Source organism: Bombus vancouverensis, unplaced genomic scaffold (assembly GCF_051014615.1).
Source record: "Bombus vancouverensis nearcticus unplaced genomic scaffold, iyBomVanc1_principal scaffold0038, whole genome shotgun sequence".
Classification (NCBI taxonomy): Eukaryota; Metazoa; Arthropoda; class Insecta; order Hymenoptera; family Apidae; genus Bombus; species Bombus vancouverensis.
In genome coordinates this window covers 671,475-694,039 of record NW_027468929.1, presented here as the reverse complement: position 1 = coordinate 694,039, position 22,565 = coordinate 671,475, and positions in this window count along the sequence as shown.

Genomic DNA, 22,565 nt, shown 5'->3' with positions numbered 1-22,565 from the left:
AACTCAAGAGCAGGCATATGGACAGCAACGGCGCACGCAGCAAACAGCAGTGAGACGAATGAAATAAGTAAGAACGAAATAGTGTGGCTATTAGATAGCGGTTGTACCGATCACATAATTAATAATATAAATTATTTCGATAAATCTATCGACCTAAAAGAACCGGTAAATATATATTTAGGCGATAATAGACCGATAAAAGCGACAAGAGTTGGGAATGTTATAAGTTATTTTGAAGCATTCGGAAAACAAAATAAAATAAATATGAGGAAAGTATTTTACGCGAAAGAAATGTCCGCAAATTTGGTTAGGTTAGGTAAACTAACAGACAATAAGAATACGGTTATTTCCAAAGGAAATATTGCGAAAGTAATAGATGAGGATAATATACTTACAGCTGTAGCGTTCAAAGAGAATGGGACATATAGAATAAAAAGTATATTGAAAGGGAAGAAGCACTTAGTAAACAGCGCCGAACGTAGTGGTATGAGTAAAAAGGAAAGATGGCATAGGATGCTAGGACACGTAAATTTTAAATATTTAGAGATTTTGGGTAAAGAGCAGCTAGTGACTGGCATACCGAATGAATTTGAAAAGGAACTTTTGAAATGTAGGGTGTGTATAGAAAGCAAAATGCATAACTTACCTTTCAAAAATAATCGAACTAAGGCTAAGGAAGTAATGGAAATTATTCATACGGACGTATGTGGTCCCTTTAAGACTACCGGATTCAATGGAGAAAAATATTTCATTTCATTTATCGATGATTATAGTAAAATAGCTAGGATCTATTGTATAAAATCAAAAGATGAGGTCTTTGATTCTTTCGTACAGTTCGTAAATGAAGCCGAAAATTTAACGGGCAAGAGGTTAAAAATATTAAGATGCGATAATGGTAAAGAATATTTAAATAATCGAATTTATAAATTTGCTAGGGATAAAGGTATAAGAATAAATAATTGCCCAACATACGTACATGAATTAAACGGGACAGCGGAAAGGTATAATAGAACAGTGATGGACATGGCGCGTTGCTTGTTAGCGGAAGCGAAAGTACATAAAAGGTACTGGCCGGAAATAGTTTATACAGCGGTATACTTGAAAAATCGAATATTAGCGAATACTATAGAAAGAAAGACACCTTTTGAAATATTCTTCGGGAAAAAACCAAGTGTTAAAAATCTACATCTATATGGAAGTAAAGTTTTTGTAAGAAGGCCAGAACAAAAAAGAGTTTCCAAATGGGACAAGAAGGCAGATATGGGAATTCTATTAGGATATAGTGAAGTAGGATACAGAGTCTTATTAGGTGAGAAAATAACAATAGCTAGACATGTAGAGGTCATTGAGACAGACACTAAATGTATCGGTTTTGAGGAAAATTCATTAGAGGCAGATAGAAATGATAGCGAAGATAACTATTCATTGGATGGTATGGATAAGGAAGAGTTAGAAGGTAGGAAAGATGAAAATAATAGTAGTATTGAAAGCTCAAACACTCCTAGGAGATCTACACGTATTAAGAAAACTCCAGTAAGGTATCCAGAAAAGGAAAATATTTGCGAGATTCATGCAAATTATTGTAAAGTAGATATCCCTCGTACATTTGAGGAGGCGATTTGTTGCGAAAATAATGAAGTTTGGAAACAGGCTATGGATAAGGAAATAGAATGTCTCTATAAGAATAAAACTTGGAAATTGGTAGAAAGGGTAAAAGGCAAAGAAGTATTAGATGTAAAATGGGTTTACACGAAAAAATCAGAGGACAGGTATAAGGCTAGATTAGTGGTAAGGGGATTTCAACAAAGAAACGTAGCCGATGACATATATTCTCCAGTGGCGAGTAATCAGACCTTTAAGATATTGCTATCGTATTGTTGTCAAAATGGATTAATAATTGAGCAAATGGATGTAGAAACTGCCTTTTTAAATGGTGAAGTAACCTCGGAGGTATATGTAAATCAACCAAAGGGATATGCGGACGGAACGAATAGAGTTTGTAAATTATCGAAAGCGCTTTATGGGTTAAAAGAAAGTCCGAGGGACTGGTATGAGTGTTTTGATAAGTATGTGACGAGATTAGGTTTTCAAAAGAACAATATAGAGCTGTGCCTATATACTTATGGAGAGGGAGAAAATGTTGTTTATTTGTTAATATACGTAGACGATTTGTTGATTTGTAGTAAAAACAAAGGGAAGATACAAAGTGTAAAAAAAAATTATTAACTGATAAATTTGAAATGAAAGATTTAGGTGAAGTAAAAGAATATCTTGGAATAAATATAGAGTATGATTATTTAAAAAATGAAATGAGATTAAGCCAAAAGAAATACATAGAATCATTAGCAAACAAATATAAATTACATAATAGCAAATTGTACTGTACACCTATGGAGACCAACTTAAAAATTGAAAAAGCTGAGATAAATAGAGAGGACATTGGATACAAGAATTTAATTGGCGCATTGCTGTATATTAGTGTAAATACCAGACCCGATATAAGTTATAGTGTGAATTATCTGAGTAGATTTCAAGATTGTTGTAACGAGACACATTTTAAATATGCCTTGCGAATATTGAAATATTTGTACCGGACTAGAGATTTAGGGCTACATTATAAAAGAAATGAAAAGTGCGAAACGATAGATTGTTATGTGGACGCTGATTGGGCAGGAGATCATATAGATAGGAAATCGACTTCTGGGTATGTAATTGGATTGTATGGAAATGTAATTGGATGGAAGTCTAAAAAACAAAGGTGTGTGACAAAAGCCTCGACGTATGCAGAGTATGTAGCTCTATCGGAAGCGGTGAGCGAAGTAATGACTATCAGAGAACTAATGAAAATCTTCGATGTAAATGTAGACGATAACCCTGTAAAAATCTATGAGGATAACTCTGGAGTAATGAGTATAGCAAAATACGGAACTTTTACAAAAAATACTAAACACATTGAAGTTCATTACCACTACGTTCACGAGTACGTAAAGGAAAATAAGATAAACATAATAAAAGTAAGTACAGAAGAAAATACTGCCGATATTTTTACGAAGGCACTGTGTAGAGAGAAATTTGAAAGGTTTAGGTCATGGATGAATGTAAAATAAGAGAAATGTAAATAAAGCGATAAATGTTAAATATTTTGTTAATTCGACAAGTATGTAAATAAAATTAAGTGTACAGTATAAATGTAAGGAGGCGTGTTAGGGAAGTGATACATTTACACTGTACATGAGAGTGCGTGTGTAAGGGTTAGAGGGCGTCAAGGTCTTAGTGGAGACAAAAGACTGTTGCCAGATGTTAGAAGAATCTAGGGTAGTCGGTTGGCGACCAGCGTGCGTGCAAGATGTTCTTCAGAAAGTAATATAGATGTATAACTGTTGTGTGGGAAATATAGTCAACAATTTGTATTCCCAAATCCTCGAATTTCCTAAACAGTAATGCAGTTCTTATTTTATAACTCTTTACCGGAATGTAGGCTAGTTTTAAGTATATATCTTACATTACTATTTGATTTAATGCGCACACATATATATACATTTCTGACAATGTAACCTTTATTTCTACAATAATACAATATTGTATGTTTTATGTATTCGTTAGACTGTTAGTTTTTGACTTCATATATACTTATATTTCATAAATTGATAATATTGTATTTGTTGCATAGTATTGGAAGCACTGCCTCTAATATTTACTAGTTTATTACACGTCTGGCATATATGTTTATACTTATATGTAACTCTCCAAGTTGATTGATTAAAATATATATATATACATGTATTCCTGGCGTTTCAATTATTTCCCCTTTTGTAGTTATTCTTATTTCCTGGTTTATTTGTTTGGTTCGTAACTCGTTCAATCCATTAGCTGGTTCTACTTATTTTATTTTATACTGGTTGGATTTATATTATATTGAACCATAAGTTTTTCAAATTGCAAGTCGGTTATTGGTAGGTTTATTTAGAGTTGTGTGTATATGTATTTTGTTTATTGGTTGGATCTATTAGTCGCCCACGTTTCGTTACTCCTTCCTTTAGTTTCGTAGCGCCGTGTGTTAGTTTGTGCATTCAAATCCTTATTCGCGCGTTTTGTATAGAATGGTTTTCTTGTTCTTGTTACGGCTCGTGCGGAGCGCTGGACGTGACATCAGCGAGCGCTTAAACGTCGAAATATCTCTAACGGGAAGGGAATGACGGCTACTTTTCGTCAAAATCGACGAAATCATCGCGATTTGCGATCTATTTTGCGTGTTTCGACGCTTAAACGGTAGTACATTGCATTTGCAGTGTAAAATGGAGTTCAACGAGCACTTAAACGTTGAATTATCTCCAACGGGAAGGAAATGACAGTTAGTTTTCGTCAAAATCGACGAAATCTTCGCGATTTGCGAGCTATTTTGCTTGTTTCGACGCTTAAACGGTAGTACATTGCATTTGCAGTGTAAAATGGAGTTCAACGAGCGCTTAAACGTTGAATTATCTCCAACGGGATGGAAATGACGGCTAGATTTCATCAAAATCGACGAAATCATCGCGATTTGCGACCAGTTTCGCTTGTTTCGACGCTGAAACGGTAGTGCATTACACTTGGCGTGTAAAATGGAGTGAAATGAGCGGTTAAACGTCTAAATAACTCCAACGGGAAGGAAATGACGGCTAGATTTCATCAAAATCGACGAAATCTTCGCGATTTGTGAGCAATTTTGCTTGATTCGACGCTTAAATGGTGGTGCATTGCATTTGCAGTGTAAAATGGAGTTCAACGAGCGCTTAAACGTCTAAATAACTCCAACGGGAAGGAAATGACGGCTAGATTTCATCAAAATCGACGAAATCTTCGCGATTTGTGAGCAATTTTGCTTGTTTCGACGCTTAAACGGTAGTACATTGCATTTGCAGTGTAAAATGGAGTTCAACGAGCACTTAAACGTTGAATTATCTCCAACGGGAAGGAAATGACAGTTAGTTTTCGTCAAAATCGACGAAATCTTCGCGATTTGCGAGCTATTTTGCTTGTTTCGACGCTTAAACGGTAGTACATTGCATTTGCAGTGTAAAATGGAGTTCAACGAGCGCTTAAACGTTGAATTATCTCCAACGGGATGGAAATGACGGCTAGATTTCATCAAAATCGACGAAATCTTCGCGATTTGCGAGCAATTTTGCTTGATTCGACGCTTAAACGGTAGTGCATTGCATTTGCAGTGTAAAATGGAGTTCAACGAGCACTTAAACGTTGAATTATCTCCAACGGGAAGGAAATGACAGTTAGTTTTCGTCAAAATCGACGAAATCTTCGCGATTTGCGAGCTATTTTGCTTGTTTCGACGCTTAAACGGTAGTACATTGCATTTGCAGTGTAAAATGGAGTTCAACGAGCGCTTAAACGTTGAATTATCTCCAACGGGATGGAAATGACGGCTAGATTTCATCAAAATCGACGAAATCTTCGCGATTTGCGAGCAATTTTGCTTGATTCGACGCTTAAACGGTAGTGCATTGCATTTGCAGTGTAAAATGGAGTTCAACGAGCACTTAAACGTTGAATTATCTCCAACGGGAAGGAAATGACAGTTAGTTTTCGTCAAAATCGACGAAATCTTCGCGATTTGCGAGCTATTTTGCTTGTTTCGACGCTTAAACGGTAGTACATTGCATTTGCAGTGTAAAATGGAGTTCAACGAGCGCTTAAACGTTGAATTATCTCCAACGGGATTGAAATGACGGCTAGATTTCATCTAAATCGACGAAATCATCGCGATTTGCGACCAGTTTCGCTTGTTTCGACGCTGAAACGGTAGTACATTGCATTTGCAGTGTAAAATGGAGTTCAACGAGCGCTTAAACGTTGAATTATCTCCAACGGGATGGAAATGACGGCTAGATATCATCAAAATCGACGAAATCTTCGCGATTTGCGAGCAATTTTGCTTGTTTCGACGCTGAAACGGTAGTGCATTGCATTTGCAGTGTAAAATGGAGTTCAACGAGCACTTAAACGTTGGATTATCTCCAACGGGAAGGAAATGACAGTTAGTTTTCGTCAAAATCGACGAAATCTTCGCGATTTGCGAGCTATTTTGCTTGTTTCGACGCTTAAACGGTAGTGCATTGCATTTGCAGTGTAAAATGGAGTTCAACCAGCACTTAAACGTTGAATTATCTCCAACGGGAAGGAAATGACAGTTAGTTTTCGTCAAAATCGACGAAATCTTCGCGATTTGCGAGCTATTTTGCTTGTTTCGACGCTTAAACGGTAGTACATTGCATTTGCAGTGTAAAATGGAGTTCAACGAGCACTTAAACGTTGAATTATCTCCAACGGGAAGGAAATGACAGTTAGTTTTCGTCAAAATCGACGAAATCTTCGCGATTTGCGAGCTATTTTGCTTGTTTCGACGCTTAAACGGTAGTGCATTGCATTTGCAGTGTAAAATGGAGTTCAACGAGCACTTAAACGTTGAATTATCTCCAACGGGAAGGAAATGACAGTTAGTTTTCGTCAAAATCGACGAAATCTTCGCGATTTGCGAGCTATTTTGCTTGTTTCCACGCTTAAACGGTAGTGCATTGCATTTGCAGTGTAAAATGGAGTTCAACGAGCACTTAAACGTTGAATTATCTCCAACGGGAAGGAAATGACAGTTAGTTTTCGTCAAAATCGACGAAATCTTCGCTATTTGCGAGCTATTTTGCTTGTTTCGACGCTTAAACGGTAGTACATTGCATTTGCAGTGTAAAATGGAGTTCAACGAGCGCTTAAACGTTGAATTATCTCCAACGGGATGGAAATGACGGCTAGATTTCATCAAAATCGACGAAATCATCGCGATTTGCGAGCAATTTTGCTTGATTCGACGCTTAAATGGTGGTGCATTGCATTTGCAGTGTAAAATGGTGTTCAACGAGCGCTTAAACGTTGAATTATCTCCAACGGGATGGAAATGACGGCTAGATTTCATCAAAATCGACGAAATCATCGCGATTTGCGACCAGTTTCGCTTGTTTCGACGCTGAAACGGTAGTGCATTACACTTGGCGTGTAAAATGGAGTGAAATGAGCGGTTAAACGTCTAAATAACTCCAACGGGAAGGAAATGACGGCTAGATTTCATCAAAATCGACGAAATCTTCGCGATTTGTGAGCAATTTTGCTTGATTCGACGCTTAAATGGTGGTGCATTGCATTTGCAGTGTAAAATGGAGTTCAACGAGCGCTTAAACGTCTAAATAACTCCAACGGGAAGGAAATGACGGCTAGATTTCATCAAAATCGACGAAATCTTCGCGATTTGTGAGCAATTTTGCTTGTTTCGACGCTTAAACGGTAGTACATTGCATTTGCAGTGTAAAATGGAGTTCAACGAGCGCTTAAACGTTGAATTATCTCCAACGGGAAGGAAATGACGGCTAGATTTCATCAAAATCGACGAAATCTTCGCGATTTGTGAGCAATTTTGCTTGATTCGACGCTTAAATGGTGGTGCATTGCATTTGCAGTGTAAAATGGAGTTCAACGAGCGCTTAAACGTCTAAATAACTCCAACGGGAAGGAAATGACGGCTAGATTTCATCAAAATCGACGAAATCTTCGCGATTTGTGAGCAATTTTGCTTGTTTCGACGCTTAAACGGTAGTACATTGCATTTGCAGTGTAAAATGGAGTTCAACGAGCGCTTAAACGTTGAATTATCTCCAACGGGAAGGAAATGACGGCTAGATTTCATCAAAATCGACGAAATCTTCGCGATTTGCGAGCTATTTTGCTTGTTTCGACGCTTAAACGGTAGTGCATTGCATTTGCAGTGTAAAATGGAGTTCAACGAGCGCTTAAACGTTGAATTATCTCCAACGGGATGGAAATGACGGCTAGATTTCATCAAAATCGACGAAATCATCGCGATTTGCGACCAGTTTCGCTTGTTTCGACGCTGAAACGGTAGTACATTGCATTTGCAGTGTAAAATGGAGTTCAACGAGCGCTTAAACGTTGAATTATCTCCAACGGGATGGAAATGACGGCTAGATTTCATCAAAATCGACGAAATCATCGCGATTTGCGACCAGTTTCGCTTGTTTCGACGCTGAAACTGTAGTGCATTACACTTGGCGTGTAAAATGGAGTGAAATGAGCGGTTAAACGTCTAAATAACTCCAACGGGAAGGAAATGACGGCTAGATTTCATCAAAATCGACGAAATCATCGCGATTTGCGAGCAATTTTGCTTGATTCGACGCTTAAATGGTGGTGCATTGCATTTGCAGTGTAAAATGGAGTTCAACGAGCGCTTAAACGTCTAAATAACTCCAACGGGAAGGAAATGACGGCTAGATTTCATCAAAATCGACGAAATCTTCGCGATTTGTGAGCAATTTTGCTTGTTTCGACGCTTAAACGGTAGTACATTGCATTTGCAGTGTAAAATGGAGTTCAACGAGCGCTTAAACGTTGAATTATCTCCAACGGGAAGGAAATGACGGCTAGATTTCATCAAAATCGACGAAATCTTCGCGATTTGTGAGCAATTTTGCTTGATTCGACGCTTAAATGGTGGTGCATTGCATTTGCAGTGTAAAATGGAGTTCAACGAGCGCTTAAACGTCTAAATAACTCCAACGGGAAGGAAATGACGGCTAGATTTCATCAAAATCGACGAAATCTTCGCGATTTGTGAGCAATTTTGCTTGTTTCGACGCTTAAACGGTAGTACATTGCATTTGCAGTGTAAAATGGAGTTCAACGAGCGCTTAAACGTTGAATTATCTCCAACGGGAAGGAAATGACGGCTAGATTTCATCAAAATCGACGAAATCTTCGCGATTTGCGGGCAATTTTGCTTGTTTCGACGCTTAAACGGTAGTACATTGCATTTGCAGTGTAAAATGGAGTTCAACGAGCGCTTAAACGTTGAATTATCTCCAACGGGATGGAAATGACGGCTAGATTTCATCTAAATCGACGAAATCATCGCGATTTGCGACCAGTTTCGCTTGTTTCGACGCTGAAACGGTAGTACATTGCATTTGCAGTGTAAAATGGAGTTCAACGAGCGCTTAAACGTTGAATTATCTCCAACGGGATGGAAATGACGGCTAGATTTCATCAAAATCGACGAAATCTTCGCGATTTGCGAGCAATTTTGCTTGTTTCGACGCTGAAACGGTAGTGCATTGCATTTGCAGTGTAAAATGGAGTTCAACGAGCACTTAAACGTTGAATTATCTCCAACGGGAAGGAAATGACTGTTAGTTTTCGTCAAAATCGACGAAATCTTCGCGATTTGCGAGCTATTTTGCTTGTTTCGACGCTTAAACGGTAGTGCATTGCATTTGCAGTGTAAAATGGAGTTCAACCAGCACTTAAACGTTGAATTATCTCCAACGGGAAGGAAATGACAGTTAGTTTTCGTCAAAATCGACGAAATCTTCGCGATTTGCGAGCTATTTTGCTTGTTTCCACGCTTAAACGGTAGTGCATTGCATTTGCAGTGTAAAATGGAGTTCAACGAGCACTTAAACGTTGAATTATCTCCAACGGGAAGGAAATGACAGTTAGTTTTCGTCAAAATCGACGAAATCTTCGCTATTTGCGAGCTATTTTGCTTGTTTCGACGCTTAAACGGTAGTACATTGCATTTGCAGTGTAAAATGGAGTTCAACGAGCGCTTAAACGTTGAATTATCTCCAACGGGATGGAAATGACGGCTAGATTTCATCAAAATCGACGAAATCATCGCGATTTGCGAGCATTTTCGCTTGTTTCGACGCTGAAACGGTAGTGCATTACACTTGGCGTGTAAAATGGAGTGAAATGAGCGGTTAAACGTCTAAATAACTCCAACGGGAAGGAAATGACGGCTAGATTTCATCAAAATCGACGAAATCTTCGCGATTTGTGAGCAATTTTGCTTGATTCGACGCTTAAATGGTGGTGCATTGCATTTGCAGTGTAAAATGGAGTTCAACGAGCGCTTAAACGTCTAAATAACTCCAACGGGAAGGAAATGACGGCTAGATTTCATCAAAATCGACGAAATCTTCGCGATTTGTGAGCAATTTTGCTTGTTTCGACGCTTAAACGGTAGTACATTGCATTTGCAGTGTAAAATGGAGTTCAACGAGCGCTTAAACGTTGAATTATCTCCAACGGGAAGGAAATGACGGCTAGATTTCATCAAAATCGACGAAATCTTCGCGATTTGTGAGCAATTTTGCTTGATTCGACGCTTAAATGGTGGTGCATTGCATTTGCAGTGTAAAATGGAGTTCAACGAGCGCTTAAACGTCTAAATAACTCCAACGGGAAGGAAATGACGGCTAGATTTCATCAAAATCGACGAAATCTTCGCGATTTGTGAGCAATTTTGCTTGTTTCGACGCTTAAACGGTAGTACATTGCATTTGCAGTGTAAAATGGAGTTCAACGAGCGCTTAAACGTTGAATTATCTCCAACGGGAAGGAAATGACGGCTAGATTTCATCAAAATCGACGAAATCTTCGCGATTTGCGGGCAATTTTGCTTGTTTCGACGCTTAAACGGTAGTACATTGCATTTGCAGTGTAAAATGGAGTTCAACGAGCGCTTAAACGTTGAATTATCTCCAACGGGATGGAAATGACGGCTAGATTTCATCTAAATCGACGAAATCATCGCGATTTGCGACCAGTTTCGCTTGTTTCGACGCTGAAACGGTAGTACATTGCATTTGCAGTGTAAAATGGAGTTCAACGAGCGCTTAAACGTTGAATTATCTCCAACGGGATGGAAATGACGGCTAGATTTCATCAAAATCGACGAAATCTTCGCGATTTGCGAGCAATTTTGCTTGTTTCGACGCTGAAACGGTAGTGCATTGCATTTGCAGTGTAAAATGGAGTTCAACGAGCACTTAAACGTTGAATTATCTCCAACGGGAAGGAAATGACTGTTAGTTTTCGTCAAAATCGACGAAATCTTCGCGATTTGCGAGCTATTTTGCTTGTTTCGACGCTTAAACGGTAGTGCATTGCATTTGCAGTGTAAAATGGAGTTCAACCAGCACTTAAACGTTGAATTATCTCCAACGGGAAGGAAATGACAGTTAGTTTTCGTCAAAATCGACGAAATCTTCGCGATTTGCGAGCTATTTTGCTTGTTTCGACGCTTAAACGGTAGTACATTGCATTTGCAGTGTAAAATGGAGTTCAACGAGCACTTAAACGTTGAATTATCTCCAACGGGAAGGAAATGACAGTTAGTTTTCGTCAAAATCGACGAAATCTTCGCGATTTGCGAGCTATTTTGCTTGTTTCGACGCTTAAACGGTAGTGCATTGCATTTGCAGTGTAAAATGGAGTTCAACGAGCACTTAAACGTTGAATTATCTCCAACGGGAAGGAAATGACAGTTAGTTTTCGTCAAAATCGACGAAATCTTCGCGATTTGCGAGCTATTTTGCTTGTTTCCACGCTTAAACGGTAGTGCATTGCATTTGCAGTGTAAAATGGAGTTCAACGAGCACTTAAACGTTGAATTATCTCCAACGGGAAGGAAATGACAGTTAGTTTTCGTCAAAATCGACGAAATCTTCGCTATTTGCGAGCTATTTTGCTTGTTTCGACGCTTAAACGGTAGTACATTGCATTTGCAGTGTAAAATGGAGTTCAACGAGCGCTTAAACGTTGAATTATCTCCAACGGGATGGAAATGACGGCTAGATTTCATCAAAATCGACGAAATCATCGCGATTTGCGAGCAATTTTGCTTGATTCGACGCTTAAATGGTGGTGCATTGCATTTGCAGTGTAAAATGGTGTTCAACGAGCGCTTAAACGTTGAATTATCTCCAACGGGATGGAAATGACGGCTAGATTTCATCAAAATCGACGAAATCATCGCGATTTGCGAGCATTTTCGCTTGTTTCGACGCTGAAACGGTAGTGCATTACACTTGGCGTGTAAAATGGAGTGAAATGAGCGGTTAAACGTCTAAATAACTCCAACGGGAAGGAAATGACGGCTAGATTTCATCAAAATCGACGAAATCTTCGCGATTTGTGAGCAATTTTGCTTGATTCGACGCTTAAATGGTGGTGCATTGCATTTGCAGTGTAAAATGGAGTTCAACGAGCGCTTAAACGTCTAAATAACTCCAACGGGAAGGAAATGACGGCTAGATTTCATCAAAATCGACGAAATCTTCGCGATTTGTGAGCAATTTTGCTTGTTTCGACGCTTAAACGGTAGTACATTGCATTTGCAGTGTAAAATGGAGTTCAACGAGCGCTTAAACGTTGAATTATCTCCAACGGGAAGGAAATGACGGCTAGATTTCATCAAAATCGACGAAATCTTCGCGATTTGTGAGCAATTTTGCTTGATTCGACGCTTAAATGGTGGTGCATTGCATTTGCAGTGTAAAATGGAGTTCAACGAGCGCTTAAACGTCTAAATAACTCCAACGGGAAGGAAATGACGGCTAGATTTCATCAAAATCGACGAAATCTTCGCGATTTGTGAGCAATTTTGCTTGTTTCGACGCTTAAACGGTAGTACATTGCATTTGCAGTGTAAAATGGAGTTCAACGAGCGCTTAAACGTTGAATTATCTCCAACGGGAAGGAAATGACGGCTAGATTTCATCAAAATCGACGAAATCTTCGCGATTTGCGGGCAATTTTGCTTGTTTCGACGCTTAAACGGTAGTACATTGCATTTGCAGTGTAAAATGGAGTTCAACGAGCGCTTAAACGTTGAATTATCTCCAACGGGATGGAAATGACGGCTAGATTTCATCTAAATCGACGAAATCATCGCGATTTGCGACCAGTTTCGCTTGTTTCGACGCTGAAACGGTAGTACATTGCATTTGCAGTGTAAAATGGAGTTCAACGAGCGCTTAAACGTTGAATTATCTCCAACGGGATGGAAATGACGGCTAGATTTCATCAAAATCGACGAAATCTTCGCGATTTGCGAGCAATTTTGCTTGTTTCGACGCTGAAACGGTAGTGCATTAAACTTGGCGTGTAAAATGGAGTTCAACGAGCGCTTAAACGTTGAATTATCTCCAACGGGATGGAAATGACGGCTAGATTTCATCAAAATCGACGAAATCATCGCGATTTGCGACCAGTTTCGCTTGTTTCGACGCTGAAACGGTAGTACATTGCATTTGCAGTGTAAAATGGAGTTCAACGAGCGCTTAAACGTTGAATTATCTCCAACGGGATGGAAATGACGGCTAGATTTCATCAAAATCGACGAAATCTTCGCGATTTTCGAGCTATTTTGCTTGTTTCGACGCTGAAACTGTAGTGCATTACACTTGGCGTGTAAAATGGAGTGAAATGAGCGGTTAAACGTCTAAATAACTCCAACGGGAAGGAAATGACGGCTAGATTTCATCAAAATCGACGAAATCTTCGCGATTTGTGAGCAATTTTGCTTGATTCGACGCTTAAATGGTGGTGCATTGCATTTGCAGTGTAAAATGGAGTTCAACGAGCACTTAAACGTTGAATTATCTCCAACGGGAAGGAAATGACAGTTAGTTTTCGTCAAAATCGACGAAATCTTCGCGATTTGCGAGCTATTTTGCTTGTTTCGACGCTTAAACGGTAGTACATTGCATTTGCAGTGTAAAATGGAGTTCAACGAGCGCTTAAACGTTGAATTATCTCCAACGGGATGGAAATGACGGCTAGATTTCATCAAAATCGACGAAATCTTCGCGATTTTCGAGCTATTTTGCTTGTTTCGACGCTTAAACGGTAGTACATTGCATTTGCAGTGAAAAATGGAGTTCAACGAGCGCTTAAACGTTGAATTATCTCCAACGGGATGGAAATGACGGCTAGATTTCATCAAAATCGACGAAATCATCGCGATTTGCGACCAGTTTCGCTTGTTTCGACGCTGAAACGGTAGTGCATTACACTTGGCGTGTAAAATGGAGTGAAATGAGCGGTTAAACGTCTAAATAACTCCAACGGGAAGGAAATGACGGCTAGATTTCATCAAAATCGACGAAATCTTCGCGATTTGTGAGCAATTTTGCTTGATTCGACGCTTAAACGGTAGTACATTGCATTTGCAGTGTAAAATGGAGTTCAACGAGCGCTTAAACGTTGAATTATCTCCAACGGGATGGAAATGACGGCTAGATTTCATCAAAATCGACGAAATCATCGCGATTTGCGACCAGTTTCGCTTGTTTCGACGCTGAAACGGTAGTACATTGCATTTGCAGTGTAAAATGGAGTTCAACGAGCGCTTAAACGTTGAATTATCTCCAACGGGATGGAAATGACGGCTAGATTTCATCAAAATCGACGAAATCATCGCGATTTGCGACCAGTTTCGCTTGTTTCGACGCTGAAACTGTAGTGCATTACACTTGGCGTGTAAAATGGAGTGAAATGAGCGGTTAAACGTCTAAATAACTCCAACGGGAAGGAAATGACGGCTAGATTTCATCAAAATCGACGAAATCTTCGCGATTTGTGAGCAATTTTGCTTGATTCGACGCTTAAATGGTGGTGCATTGCATTTGCAGTGTAAAATGGAGTTCAACGAGCGCTTAAACGTCTAAATAACTCCAACGGGAAGGAAATGACGGCTAGATTTCATCAAAATCGACGAAATCTTCGCGATTTGTGAGCAATTTTGCTTGTTTCGACGCTTAAACGGTAGTACATTGCATTTGCAGTGTAAAATGGAGTTCAACGAGCACTTAAACGTTGAATTATCTCCAACGGGATGGAAATGACGGCTAGATTTCATCAAAATCGACGAAATCATCGCGATTTGCGACCAGTTTCGCTTGTTTCGACGCTGAAACGGTAGTGCATTACACTTGGCGTGTAAAATGGAGTGAAATGAGCGGTTAAACGTCTAAATAACTCCAACGGGAAGGAAATGACGGCTAGATTTCATCAAAATCGACGAAATCTTCGCGATTTGTGAGCAATTTTGCTTGATTCGACGCTTAAACGGTAGTACATTGCATTTGCAGTGTAAAATGGAGTTCAACGAGCGCTTAAACGTTGAATTATCTCCAACGGGATGGAAATGACGGCTAGATTTCATCAAAATCGACGAAATCATCGCGATTTGCGACCAGTTTCGCTTGTTTCGACGCTGAAACGGTAGTACATTGCATTTGCAGTGTAAAATGGAGTTCAACGAGCGCTTAAACGTTGAATTATCTCCAACGGGATGGAAATGACGGCTAGATTTCATCAAAATCGACGAAATCATCGCGATTTGCGACCAGTTTCGCTTGTTTCGACGCTGAAACTGTAGTGCATTACACTTGGCGTGTAAAATGGAGTGAAATGAGCGGTTAAACGTCTAAATAACTCCAACGGGAAGGAAATGACGGCTAGATTTCATCAAAATCGACGAAATCTTCGCGATTTGTGAGCAATTTTGCTTGATTCGACGCTTAAATGGTGGTGCATTGCATTTGCAGTGTAAAATGGAGTTCAACGAGCGCTTAAACGTCTAAATAACTCCAACGGGAAGGAAATGACGGCTAGATTTCATCAAAATCGACGAAATCTTCGCGATTTGTGAGCAATTTTGCTTGTTTCGACGCTTAAACGGTAGTACATTGCATTTGCAGTGCAAAATGGAGTTCAACGAGCACTTAAACGTTGAATTATCTCCAACGGGAAGGAAATGACAGTTAGTTTTCGTCAAAATCGACGAAATCTTCGCGATTTGCGAGCTATTTTGCTTGTTTCGACGCTTAAACGGTAGTACATTGCATTTGCAGTGTAAAATGGAGTTCAACGAGCGCTTAAACGTTGAATTATCTCCAACGGGATGGAAATGACGGCTAGATTTCATCAAAATCGACGAAATCTTCGCGATTTTCGAGCTATTTTGCTTGTTTCGACGCTTAAACGGTAGTACATTGCATTTGCAGTGAAAAATGGAGTTCAACGAGCGCTTAAACGTTGAATTATCTCCAACGGGATGGAAATGACGGCTAGATTTCATCAAAATCGACGAAATCATCGCGATTTGCGACCAGTTTCGCTTGTTTCGACGCTGAAACGGTAGTGCATTACACTTGGCGTGTAAAATGGAGTGAAATGAGCGGTTAAACGTCTAAATAACTCCAACGGGAAGGAAATGACGGCTAGATTTCATCAAAATCGACGAAATCTTCGCGATTTGTGAGCAATTTTGCTTGATTCGACGCTTAAACGGTAGTACATTGCATTTGCAGTGTAAAATGGAGTTCAACGAGCGCTTAAACGTTGAATTATCTCCAACGGGATGGAAATGACGGCTAGATTTCATCAAAATCGACGAAATCTTCGCGATTTTCGAGCTATTTTGCTTGTTTCGACGCTTAAACGGTAGTACATTGCATTTGCAGTGTAAAATGGAGTTCAACGAGCGCTTAAACGTTGAATTATCTCCAACGGGATGGAAATGACGGCTAGATTTCATCAAAATCGACGAAATCATCGCGATTTGCGACCAGTTTCGCTTGTTTCGACGCTGAAACTGTAGTGCATTACACTTGGCGTGTAAAATGGAGTGAAATGAGCGGTTAAACGTCTAAATAACTCCAACGGGAAGGAAATGACGGCTAGATTTCATCAAAATCGACGAAATCTTCGCGATTTGTGAGCAATTTTGCTTGATTCGACGCTTAAATGGTGGTGCATTGCATTTGCAGTGTAAAATGGAGTTCAACGAGCGCTTAAACGTCTAAATAACTCCAACGGGAAGGAAATGACGGCTAGATTTCATCAAAATCGACGAAATCTTCGCGATTTGTGAGCAATTTTGCTTGTTTCGACGCTTAAACGGTAGTACATTGCATTTGCAGTGTAAAATGGAGTTCAACGAGCACTTAAACGTTGAATTATCTCCAACGGGAAGGAAATGACAGTTAGTTTTCGTCAAAATCGACGAAATCTTCGCGATTTGCGAGCTATTTTGCTTGTTTCGACGCTTAAACGGTAGTACATTGCATTTGCAGTGTAAAATGGAGTTCAACGAGCGCTTAAACGTTGAATTATCTCCAACGGGATGGAAATGACGGCTAGATTTCATCAAAATCGACGAAATCTTCGCGATTTTCGAGCTATTTTGCTTGTTTCGACGCTTAAACGGTAGTACATTGCATTTGCAGTGAAAAATGGAGTTCAACGAGCGCTTAAACGTTGAATTATCTCCAACGGGATGGAAATGACGGCTAGATTTCATCAAAATCGACGAAATCATCGCGATTTGCGACCAGTTTCGCTTGTTTCGACGCTGAAACGGTAGTGCATTACACTTGGCGTGTAAAATGGAGTGAAATGAGCGGTTAAACGTCTAAATAACTCCAACGGGAAGGAAATGACGGCTAGATTTCATCAAAATCGACGAAATCTTCGCGATTTGTGAGCAATTTTGCTTGATTCGACGCTTAAACGGTAGTACATTGCATTTGCAGTGTAAAATGGAGTTCAACGAGCGCTTAAACGTTGAATTATCTCCAACGGGATGGAAATGACGGCTAGATTTCATCAAAATCGACGAAATCATCGCGATTTGCGACCAGTTTCGCTTGTTTCGACGCTGAAACGGTAGTACATTGCATTTGCAGTGTAAAATGGAGTTCAACGAGCGCTTAAACGTTGAATTATCTCCAACGGGATGGAAATGACGGCTAGATTTCATCAAAATCGACGAAATCATCGCGATTTGCGACCAGTTTCGCTTGTTTCGACGCTGAAACTGTAGTGCATTACACTTGGCGTGTAAAATGGAGTGAAATGAGCGGTTAAACGTCTAAATAACTCCAACGGGAAGGAAATGACGGCTAGATTTCATCAAAATCGACGAAATCTTCGCGATTTGTGAGCAATTTTGCTTGATTCGACGCTTAAATGGTGGTGCATTGCATTTGCAGTGTAAAATGGAGTTCAACGAGCGCTTAAACGTCTAAATAACTCCAACGGGAAGGAAATGACGGCTAGATTTCATCAAAATCGACGAAATCTTCGCGATTTGTGAGCAATTTTGCTTGTTTCGACGCTTAAACGGTAGTACATTGCATTTGCAGTGTAAAATGGAGTTCAACGAGCACTTAAACGTTGAATTATCTCCAACGGGAAGGAAATGACAGTTAGTTTTCGTCAAAATCGACGAAATCTTCGCGATTTGCGAGCTATTTTGCTTGTTTCGACGCTTAAACGGTAGTACATTGCATTTGCAGTGTAAAATGGAGTTCAACGAGCGCTTAAACGTTGAATTATCTCCAACGGGATGGAAATGACGGCTAGATTTCATCAAAATCGACGAAATCTTCGCGATTTTCGAGCTATTTTGCTTGTTTCGACGCTGAAACTGTAGTGCATTACACTTGGCGTGTAAAATGGAGTGAAATGAGCGGTTAAACGTCTAAATAACTCCAACGGGAAGGAAATGACGGCTAGATTTCATCAAAATCGACGAAATCTTCGCGATTTGTGAGCAATTTTGCTTGATTCGACGCTTAAATGGTGGTGCATTGCATTTGCAGTGTAAAATGGAGTTCAACGAGCACTTAAACGTTGAATTATCTCCAACGGGAAGGAAATGACAGTTAGTTTTCGTCAAAATCGACGAAATCTTCGCGATTTGCGAGCTATTTTGCTTGTTTCGACGCTTAAACGGTAGTACATTGCATTTGCAGTGTAAAATGGAGTTCAACGAGCGCTTAAACGTTGAATTATCTCCAACGGGATGGAAATGACGGCTAGATTTCATCAAAATCGACGAAATCATCGCGATTTGCGACCAGTTTCGCTTGTTTCGACGCTGAAACGGTAGTGCATTACACTTGGCGTGTAAAATGGAGTGAAATGAGCGGTTAAACGTCTAAATAACTCCAACGGGAAGGAAATGACGGCTAGATTTCATCAAAATCGACGAAATCTTCGCGATTTGTGAGCAATTTTGCTTGATTCGACGCTTAAACGGTAGTACATTGCATTTGCAGTGTAAAATGGAGTTCAACGAGCGCTTAAACGTTGAATTATCTCCAACGGGATGGAAATGACGGCTAGATTTCATCAAAATCGACGAAATCATCGCGATTTGCGACCAGTTTCGCTTGTTTCGACGCTGAAACGGTAGTACATTGCATTTGCAGTGTAAAATGGAGTTCAACGAGCGCTTAAACGTTGAATTATCTCCAACGGGATGGAAATGACGGCTAGATTTCATCAAAATCGACGAAATCATCGCGATTTGCGACCAGTTTCGCTTGTTTCGACGCTGAAACTGTAGTGCATTACACTTGGCGTGTAAAATGGAGTGAAATGAGCGGTTAAACGTCTAAATAACTCCAACGGGAAGGAAATGACGGCTAGATTTCATCAAAATCGACGAAATCTTCGCGATTTGTGAGCAATTTTGCTTGATTCGACGCTTAAATGGTGGTGCATTGCATTTGCAGTGTAAAATGGAGTTCAACGAGCGCTTAAACGTCTAAATAACTCCAACGGGAAGGAAATGACGGCTAGATTTCATCAAAATCGACGAAATCTTCGCGATTTGTGAGCAATTTTGCTTGTTTCGACGCTTAAACGGTAGTACATTGCATTTGCAGTGTAAAATGGAGTTCAACGAGCACTTAAACGTTGAATTATCTCCAACGGGAAGGAAATGACAGTTAGTTTTCGTCAAAATCGACGAAATCTTCGCGATTTGCGAGCTATTTTGCTTGTTTCGACGCTTAAACGGTAGTACATTGCATTTGCAGTGTAAAATGGAGTTCAACGAGCGCTTAAACGTTGAATTATCTCCAACGGGATGGAAATGACGGCTAGATTTCATCAAAATCGACGAAATCTTCGCGATTTTCGAGCTATTTTGCTTGTTTCGACGCTTAAACGGTAGTACATTGCATTTGCAGTGAAAAATGGAGTTCAACGAGCGCTTAAACGTTGAATTATCTCCAACGGGATGGAAATGACGGCTAGATTTCATCAAAATCGACGAAATCATCGCGATTTGCGACCAGTTTCGCTTGTTTCGACGCTGAAACGGTAGTGCATTACACTTGGCGTGTAAAATGGAGTGAAATGAGCGGTTAAACGTCTAAATAACTCCAACGGGAAGGAAATGACGGCTAGATTTCATCAAAATCGACGAAATCTTCGCGATTTGTGAGCAATTTTGCTTGATTCGACGCTTAAACGGTAGTACATTGCATTTGCAGTGTAAAATGGAGTTCAACGAGCGCTTAAACGTTGAATTATCTCCAACGGGATGGAAATGACGGCTAGATTTCATCAAAATCGACGAAATCTTCGCGATTTTCGAGCTATTTTGCTTGTTTCGACGCTTAAACGGTAGTACATTGCATTTGCAGTGTAAAATGGAGTTCAACGAGCGCTTAAACGTTGAATTATCTCCAACGGGATGGAAATGACGGCTAGATTTCATCAAAATCGACGAAATCATCGCGATTTGCGACCAGTTTCGCTTGTTTCGACGCTGAAACGGTAGTGCATTACACTTGGCGTGTAAAATGGAGTGAAATGAGCGGTTAAACGTCTAAATAACTCCAACGGGAAGGAAATGACGGCTAGATTTCATCAAAATCGACGAAATCTTCGCGATTTGTGAGCAATTTTGCTTGATTCGACGCTTAAATGGTGGTGCATTGCATTTGCAGTGTAAAATGGAGTTCAACGAGCGCTTAAACGTCTAAATAACTCCTACGGGAAGGAAATGACGGCTAGATTTCATCAAAATCGACGAAATCTTCGCGATTTGTGAGCAATTTTGCTTGATTCGACGCTTAAATGGTGGTGCATTGCATTTGCAGTGTAAAATGGAGTTCAACGAGCGCTTAAACGTCTAAATAACTCCTACGGGAAGGAAATGACGGCTAGATTTCATCAAAATCGACGAAATCTTCGCGATTTGTGAGCAATTTTGCTTGTTTCGACGCTTAAACGGTAGTACATTGCATTTGCAGTGTAAAATGGAGTTCAACGAGCACTTAAACGTTGAATTATCTCCAACGGGAAGGAAATGACAGTTAGTTTTCGTCAAAATCGACGAAATCTTCGCGATTTGCGAGCTATTTTGCTTGTTTCGACGCTTAAACGGTAGTACATTGCATTTGCAGTGTAAAATGGAGTTCAACGAGCACTTAAACGTTGAATTATCTCCAACGGGAAGGAAATGACAGTTAGTTTTCGTCAAAATCGACGAAATCTTCGCGATTTGCGAGCTATTTTGCTTGATTCGACGCTTAAACGGTAGTACATTGCATTTGCAGTGTAAAATGGAGTTCAACGAGCGCTTAAACGTTGAATTATCTCCAACGGGATGGAAATGACGGCTAGATTTCATCAAAATCGACGAAATCTTCGCGATTTTCGAGCTATTTTGCTTGTTTCGACGCTTAAACGGTAGTACATTGCATTTGCAGTGTAAAATGGAGTTCAACGAGCGCTTAAACGTTGAATTATCTCCAACGGGATGGAAATGACGGCTAGATTTCATCAAAATCGACGAAATCATCGCGATTTGCGACCAGTTTCGCTTGTTTCGACGCTGAAACGGTAGTGCATTACACTTGGCGTGTAAAATGGAGTGAAATGAGCGGTTAAACGTCTAAATAACTCCAACGGGAAGGAAATGACGGCTAGATTTCATCAAAATCGACGAAATCTTCGCGATTTGTGAGCAATTTTGCTTGATTCGACGCTTAAATGGTGGTGCATTGCATTTGCAGTGTAAAATGGAGTTCAACGAGCGCTTAAACGTCTAAATAACTCCTACGGGAAGGAAATGACGGCTAGATTTCATCAAAATCGACGAAATCTTCGCGATTTGTGAGCAATTTTGCTTGATTCGACGCTTAAATGGTGGTGCATTGCATTTGCAGTGTAAAATGGAGTTCAACGAGCGCTTAAACGTCTAAATAACTCCTACGGGAAGGAAATGACGGCTAGATTTCATCAAAATCGACGAAATCTTCGCGATTTGTGAGCAATTTTGCTTGTTTCGACGCTTAAACGGTAGTACATTGCATTTGCAGTGTAAAATGGAGTTCAACGAGCACTTAAACGTTGAATTATCTCCAACGGGAAGGAAATGACAGTTAGTTTTCGTCAAAATCGACGAAATCTTCGCGATTTGCGAGCTATTTTGCTTGTTTCGACGCTTAAACGGTAGTACATTGCATTTGCAGTGTAAAATGGAGTTCAACGAGCACTTAAACGTTGAATTATCTCCAACGGGAAGGAAATGACAGTTAGTTTTCGTCAAAATCGACGAAATCTTCGCGATTTGCGAGCTATTTTGCTTGTTTCGACGCTTAAACGGTAGTACATTGCATTTGCAGTGTAAAATGGAGTTCAACGAGCGCTTAAACGTTGAATTATCTCCAACGGGGTGGAAATGACGGCTAGATTTCATCAAAATCGACGAAATCATCGCGATTTGCGAGCAATTTTGCTTGATTCGACGCTTAAATGGTGGTGCATTGCATTTGCAGTGTAAAATGGAGTTCAACGAGCGCTTAAACGTTGAATTATCTCCAACGGGTTGGAAATGACGGCTAGAT